The sequence below is a fragment of the Trichechus manatus genome, unplaced genomic scaffold (assembly GCF_000243295.1).
Source record: "Trichechus manatus latirostris isolate Lorelei unplaced genomic scaffold, TriManLat1.0 scaffold00420, whole genome shotgun sequence".
Lineage (NCBI taxonomy): Eukaryota > Metazoa > Chordata > Mammalia > Sirenia > Trichechidae > Trichechus > Trichechus manatus.
In genome coordinates, this window is record NW_004444356.1 from 174889 (window position 1) to 182101 (window position 7213).

Sequence of the window (7213 nt, forward strand, 5' to 3'; positions counted from 1 at the left end):
AACACGTGGGGTCTCCAGGAGAGCAGTTTTACTCTGTAACACGTGGGGTCTCCAGGAGAGCAGTTTTACTCTGTAACACGTGGGGTCTCCAGGAGTCGCAATCGACCCAACAGCGACTGCTTTGGTGGGTAGTGCAAACAACAAATGCACTTGGTTGCTAACCGAAAGGCTGGAGGTTCAAGCTCACCAGAGGCACCCTGGAAAAACAGCCTGGTGGCCTGCTTCGGAAAAAATCAGCCATTGAAAACCTTATGGGGCACAGCTCTACTCTGATACACGTGGGGGTGTCATAAGTCAGAGTCAACTTGGCAGTAACTGGTTTAATGTTTATTTAATGTATTCACTTTTTTTTTTTTTTTTTTAAAAGCGGGATTGTATACAAGAAGTTTAATGACAGACTATTTCACAGTTGCGTTTCTTTTCGGACCATGATCGTTACTATTGGATATACTTCTGCTGGGGCAGGGGGGGGGGACTCAAAAAGGCCCACTTAGGTGTCTCAGCCACTGGGTGCCCCAAGTAGAGACAAGGTGGGTTTGCAGAAGGAGAAGGTGTGAGTTGGTCTCCAGGGAGGGTGAGTGAGGGGACCAGGCAGTAGAGGAAGGTGGCCGTTGATGGACAGTGAGCTTGCCAGCCTGGGGAGCAATGTCCTTCAGCTGCAGCCGAGAGGGGAGGTGGGCTCGGCCAGGTGTGGGGCTATGAGGGGGCCAGGCAGGTGGAGGGGGACAGGGAGAGTTGACAAAGATGGGTCTGGAGTTCAGGGAAGCAGGGAAGGACGGTGGACAGGCAGCAGGTCCCAGGTGGGCCGAAGCATCATGGGGACTCCAGCACAGAGCGAGAGAGAGGACCGAGGGGGGACCCGAGGAGGGCCATGTGGAGCGTCTTGGACACAGGGCTCAGAGCGCCAGCCCGCCAAGTGCCCCCTCGCCGGGCCCGAGTGTTGGCACGGGAAGCCGCCGTCAACCCTCTCCTGGGGCCGGCGGTTGTTCTGGGTCCGGCCGGCAGGCGGCGCTCGTGCACTCGCCTCGCCGCACCGGGAGGCCCCCGCCTGTAACGCGGACACAGCAGCTGCCGACCGCGGCCCTGCCGGTCCGCGCGTGTCGGTCATTGTCGTCCAACGACAGTGGGGGCGCAGCTGCGCCCCCAGGGCTGGATCTAGGGGAGGAGAAACGCACACAAAGCGGCCCTGTTGTTGAGGTGTCGGCGAGTCAGTTCCGACTACAGCGACCCCATGTACAACACAGAAGGAAACACAGCCCGGTCCTGCCCGTTACTCACAATGGTTGCTATGGTTGAGCCCGTTGTTGCAGCCACTATGTCAGTCCATCCCGCTGAGGGGCTTCCTCTTTTGCACTGACCCTCTACTCTACCAAGCATAATGCCCTTCTCCAGAGATTGGGCACCATAAATGCACCCAGCGTGACCCAGGCAGGGATCCAGGCTGGGGCTCAAGGAGGTGGGAACCCACGAGAGTTAGGACGACCGGGACAGATACGTCTTTATCCTGAGACAAGCGGCGTACTGGGGGGTGTGAACCGCATCAGATGACACTGTCCGGGGAAGGTGACACCAAAATAACTGTCTTTAAAATGTTTGTGTAGTGTTTCAGCAGAAATGTATTATTTTTTATAAAAATCCCTGTAGTTAGTTATAACAACGAAAACATTTTTCATAAGCTCAGTTTACATGTATCAATATACCTACAAGGCTAAAACTCCGCTCATTTACTTTTTTGAACCTTCTTATTTGCTGTGGTCAGTCACTGTTACCCAGTTACAAGGATGCTTTGAATCACCTGGTTTCGTCTGCACGCGCTACAAGCACGCTCTGTTGTTCTCCTTGCTGCCAGTGGTTTTACAGTTGCTGATTTTGACAAATTTTCTAGTGTTTTAGCTACAATATTGTGCTAATTAGTATTTGTGGACCTATATCAATAACTTTTTTGAGAATGAAGTAGAAATTAAAAGAAAAGAAGGAGAAAATAAGAGAAGGCTCCCCACTCAGTTACTAATAATGTTGTAACTAATAATGTGATTCAATGTAGAAAGATTTTACAAAACAATTTTGTTGTTAGTGTTCGTATAATCCAAGAAATATTACATTCAAGCAAGTTACACCCATATTTAGCACATATTATTCTATGATTAAAACTGATACTAAACATTACTAAGGATTCTATGTTCTGGTATCGGAGGAAGTCCATGGGGGAGTGACACCATGAGTGACATCAACCCTAGTGACGCCACTAACTGAGATTGAGATCTGTAAAGTGCCTGGCTGTGCCCTGAGCCTGGGCTGGCAGGGAGTGTGGCCTAGGTGAGCACTGGCTGGTGCAAAGGCCCTGGGGCCAGCCAGGTGGGCGAGTGGAGGCCAGGATGGCAGGGCAGCTTGGCACCCTGAATTATCTGAATGAGAAGTTGTCCCCTGGGCCCCTGCCGAGGGACGTGGGATGTGTGTGTTCTGAGGGTGGCTTAACAAAGGCTAGTGTGAAAACCAGTTAGGATCACAAGTGCTGGCAGAGCTTGGCTTTTGGCGGGGCAATTTTGGGTGATCTTTGTTTTCTTTTTGTACTTCTGTGTGTTCCCCAGAGTTTCTGAGGTGAAACAAACAAAACACAGTTGCCGACTCATGGACCCCGTGTGCATCTGAGTAGAACTTCGCTCCACAGGGTTTTCAATGACTGGTTTTTTGAACGTAGAATGCCAGGCCCTTCTTCCGAGGCATCTCTGGGTGGACTCGAACCTCCAACCTTTTGGGCAGCAGCCAAGCAACTGTTTGCACCACCCAGGGACTCCTGTTGGTTAAAACACAAACGTTTTTGAAGTGGTGATGTCCTCGTATGGTTTAAAACAATGAGAGACAGCAGAGTGAGGTGTCCGGCCTCCCCCCACTCATGTGCCCCCAGAGGGACCAGTTTTATTAATGTCTCGTCTCTCCCTCTGGAGTTTCCTCACAGAAAACGCATATGAAAATCCGTTCCTCTTCCCACCTTTGCTTCTGCAAACACTGCTGACCGGCAGGCCGTCCACTGACATGGCTAATGCTAAAGGTTGGTGGTTAAGCCCACCTGGAGGCACCTCGGAAGAAAGGCCTGTCTGTCCATCTACCTGTGAAAAATCAGCCCCTGAAAATCCTGTGGAGCACAGTTCTACTCCGACACATATGGGGGCGCTGTGGCTTTGGTTGTTTTACGACTTGGGTTCCTGTTTTTTGGGGGCCCTGGACTGACTGTTCGGGTGGGGGCTCCCCTGTCCCCCCAGCGGTTCTGTGACGCCGACTTGAAGGACAAAGCTGAACAAGCCCACCAGCTGCGGCTGTCCCATGGAGGGTCTGCATCAGGAAGCGGACACAGCCTCCTGGCCCTTAACCACGGGACTACCATCCCAGGTCTTTTCTCCTCAGTCAAGGCTACCTACGAGGGTGACCAGTGCGTGGGGGGTGGGGGCGAGCAGCTGGGAGGTGGGGCCCAGTGGCCTGGCCATGGCCTGCCGCCTCCCTCCCCGGAAAAGTCCCTCCTGGCTGGGGGTTTCTGGCCCCGAGCTGGCTGCTGCCTTTCTGGAAATGCTGTCAGGTGCTGCCGAGCAAGACGGAAACCAGCTGCCTTCAGAAGCAGCAGGAGACCTTCAAAGTCTTACAGAAAAGGGAGAGCAGGCCAGTGCCTGCCTTGGTGGGCAGCAGGTATTGTGACCGCTGGGAGGTGGGTCCTGCAGGAGTCTGACTCCCTAGGGCTGCCTGCGCCCGAGGGTGGCCCCATCCAGGGTCCAGGCCGGCCGCTGGTGTCCCCAGGCCACAGGGAGCATAGGATAAGAGGGGAAGGCCTTTGAGAGACCCTCTGAACCTTCGGAGTGGAGGTGCCCCCAGGGTTCAGGAGTGTCTGCAGGGTGGGCTCGGACACTCTGGTGCACAGGCTAGGTGCAGACAGATGGACACGAGCAAGGGGACTGCGTGCACTGTCTCTCAGCGGTGCTGGCTCCATGGTGTCGGGAGCAGGGACACCCCGGGCCAGGGCCAATGCCCCCAGGTGTCCCACCGTCCCTGCCGACTGACTGCCAGGATGGGGGCTGTGCGCTTCCTGGTCCTCTCTCCGGCTGAGCTCAGGGGCGGCCCCAGGTGCTTCCCTGCCGGGCTGCCTGGCACGACCAGTTTCGGTTTCTTTTCGGCAGGAAGGAGCCCTGGGAATCCCCGGGGCCTGCTCACCAGGATGAGTCACCCTCTCCGGCCGGGGTTGGGGGGGGCAGGGCGCCCTCTTGAGGTGACGTCGCTGGCGCCGGCTGGGGAATGATGAGGAGATCGGCCAGGCACCTGGTCTCCCAGGAGGCGCTGCGGGGCTGGGGAGCAGGACTGGAGGGGCAGCCCAGCTCCCACACCCACCGTCTACAGGTCGTGCAGGCGCTGGGGCAGAGGGTCATTTGGGAGTCTCTTCCGTGCTTCCCTGGCTGCTGCGGTGTCTGGCTGATCTTGCTTTACTGGAGGGACCCTTTTAAATTAACCAGTAATGTCCTAGCCACCCCCAGGGGGCAGGTGGGGTGAGGGGGTACCAGCCATGATGGGCCACCCCACTTGGGCCTCTGACCACCGTCAACAGTGCGGGGGGTGGGTGTTGAGGGGGCACAGGGGGACGCCTGTCTTCGAGAGGAGGGGTGTGCTTGGGGAAGATGGGGCAGGGCTCGGAGGACAGACAGACTTGTGGGTGGCAGCTGGGGCCCTGGGACGTCACAGCAGAGACATCAGCTGGCTTACCTGTTGGGGCTGGGGGCTGTGCTGGGCAGCCGACCTGGGGGGTGCTGGCTGTGTCCAGGCAATGGACCTGGGGTCACAGGTACAGAGGAATCCTCCTTGGGGGGAGTCCCCCCACCAGACTCATCAAAGCGGTGTCAGGACACATGGACATGCACCGGCAGGGGTGGGTGGGTGCGGGCAGAAGGCAGCCTCGTTTGGCTCTGGGCCAATCCCTTTGGTGTAACTGGTTCTTCCCCTGTCCCCGGATAAAATCCCTGATGACTTCAAGACTTCCGGTCACCCTTGGCCAGTGGACTCAAGGCCCCTCCACTGTCCACCGAGCGCCCAACTTTGTTCCGCGAGCGGCCTCTCCCCTCCCGGCCAGTGGCTGCTGCCAGCTCTATTCCCCTCCTCTCTTTTCTCCACCCCTACCACCAGTCTGGTACCCCTGACCCCTGAGGCCATCCCTGAACCCCAGGTTGTCCCTGACCCCCTGAGGTCATTCTTGTGCCCCCAAGGTCATCCTGGAGCCCTGAGGTTTTTCCTGAGCCTCTGAGGCTGTGGTCTGGGAGGGAGGCAGGAGAAGCGACAGGGATGTTTTCACTGGCCTGAGGCCAGGGTCTAAAGCCAGCTCTGTCCCTGCAGGGCGCTTTCAAGGGTTTTCACCCCCCACCCCCATAACCAGGGTCTTTTACCCACATTTCCTCCGGCTCCTCATACTCCTTCCTCAGCTCCCAGCACCTGGAGATTTGAGAGAGGCTGAGGCCTGTCTGCCCCTCCAAGTGACCCTTCCCCCAGGAAAGACCCAAAACCCCCAGACATCACCTCTGCCAGGCACACAGCCCCTTTCTACCCTGGGAAATACTCCTGGATCCCAAACCCGAGAGCCTCACCCCACAGCCACACCGTCACTGAAACCCGCCAGTCCCCCACCAGTGGTCAGGCACCAGGCCATCGGCCCCAATTACTGGGGACAGCTTGGGGGTTTTGGGGTAAGCCATGGAAAGAAGGGTCTCGGAGTGGGCAGCCGCCAAGCCACTCCGCTCCAGTGTTCTCAACTCTCACCCCCAGGCCTGTCACGAGAATCCAGCAAGAAAAAGAGTGTGCGTGCGTGCGTGGGTATGTGTGCGCGCAGACGGGGACGTCCAGAGTAAACCGTGGGAGGCATTTTCACGCTGACAGAAGCACTGGCAAGGACTTGGAGACTGGCGTCGATGGTTCCCCGTGGGCCCTGCAGGCAGTGCTTTCCAAGTTGGTAAGACCTTTGCCCCGGAAGCCATTTCTGGACGTGGGGCGGAGCTGAGGTAGCTCTGAGTCCAACCCTTGTAAACTGTCACACATCCTGGGCGCTGGCTGCCCTAGCCAGGCTGGCTGACTTCGGGGCAGTTCCCTGGGAGGGCATGGGGAGGGCCGGCTGCAGGCTGACCTTGGGGCAGTTCCCTGGGAGGGCAGAGGGAGGGCCGGCTGCAGGCTGATCTCTCTTTTCTCCTGGTCACAAGGGCGACTCCGGCTCGGCTGCCGGCGGTTAATGGGCCGCTTGAAGCTTCAGACTTCCAGGTGCTGCCACGAGGAGGAGAAAGCCCCTTACTTCTGAGAGCTCGCTCGTTCCTGGGCTTGAATGAAACACACTGAATCTGCAAGTGGGACTTGGGATGTCCCCACGCAGGGCACTGGGCCTCAGATGAAGTGATGATGGAGTGAGTGGGATGCCTGGGTCTGTCAGAGACTGGAAGGTCCTGCTGTTGGATTCCAGGAATGTGGTGTCGATAGGGGAATTCCAGCTCCAAGTAATGATTTACGCAGCGTGTCCTTAGCACTTCCACGCGCAGACTCTTCTAACGAGGTCACATAGCTTCCCATGTCAGCCCTGTTTTCTGGCTTAGTCTATCAGGTATGTTGTTGTTGGGTGCTGTCGAGTCCCATCCAGCTCACAGCGACCCCGTGTCAGAGCACAACTGCCCCACAGGGTTTCCTAGGCTGTATTCTTTGTGGAAGCAGATCACCCGGTCTTTTCTCCTGCGGAGCTACTCGGTGGGTTTGAACTGCCAACCTTTCAATTAGCAGCTGATCACTTAACCGTTGCACCACTAGTGCCCATCCGAGAACAATTCCCATGATTTCAGCTGCTCCTCCTGGGGTACAGGTTCCAAACGCACCACATGGACCTCTCTGAAGCCTTCTCTTCTGCAAAATGGGGGAAGTGTTCCCATGTCACGAAGGCTTGTATCAAACTAGACGCCGTCTGTCAAATGTTCCAGCAAGGCCTGGGCCGTCACCTGTGTCCAATTAGTGATATTCCACTGTCATTTTTCAGCGGGTATAGACACAGAGGCCTCTTCCTGCCACATTGCTCTGTAGTGCTGATGGCATCTACACACGCAGCCCCCTCAGCCTGGTCCCCCATCCTGGATTGAATTGTGTCCCCCTAAGATATCCGTCAACTTGGCTAGGCCATGATTTCAAGTATTGTGTGATTATCTACCATTTTGCCATC

The 7213-nt window shown here is 56.5% G+C and overlaps 1 long non-coding RNA gene across 2 annotated transcripts; it reads left to right on the forward strand.

Annotated features, from left to right (window-relative positions):
• The first annotated feature begins 3217 nt into the window (after nucleotides 1-3217).
• Nucleotides 3218-6716, forward strand: LOC111819369 (uncharacterized). 2 transcript variants are annotated; one of them, XR_002823032.1, is made up of 3 exons: nucleotides 3218-3387; nucleotides 5791-5974; nucleotides 6219-6716. It is a non-coding gene; the product is annotated as an uncharacterized LOC111819369 (long non-coding RNA). The 2 variants fall into 2 exon arrangements; XR_002823033.1 differs by lacking the exon at nucleotides 3218-3387 and adding an exon at nucleotides 3417-3678.
• Nucleotides 6717-7213: the final 497 nt, after the last annotated feature.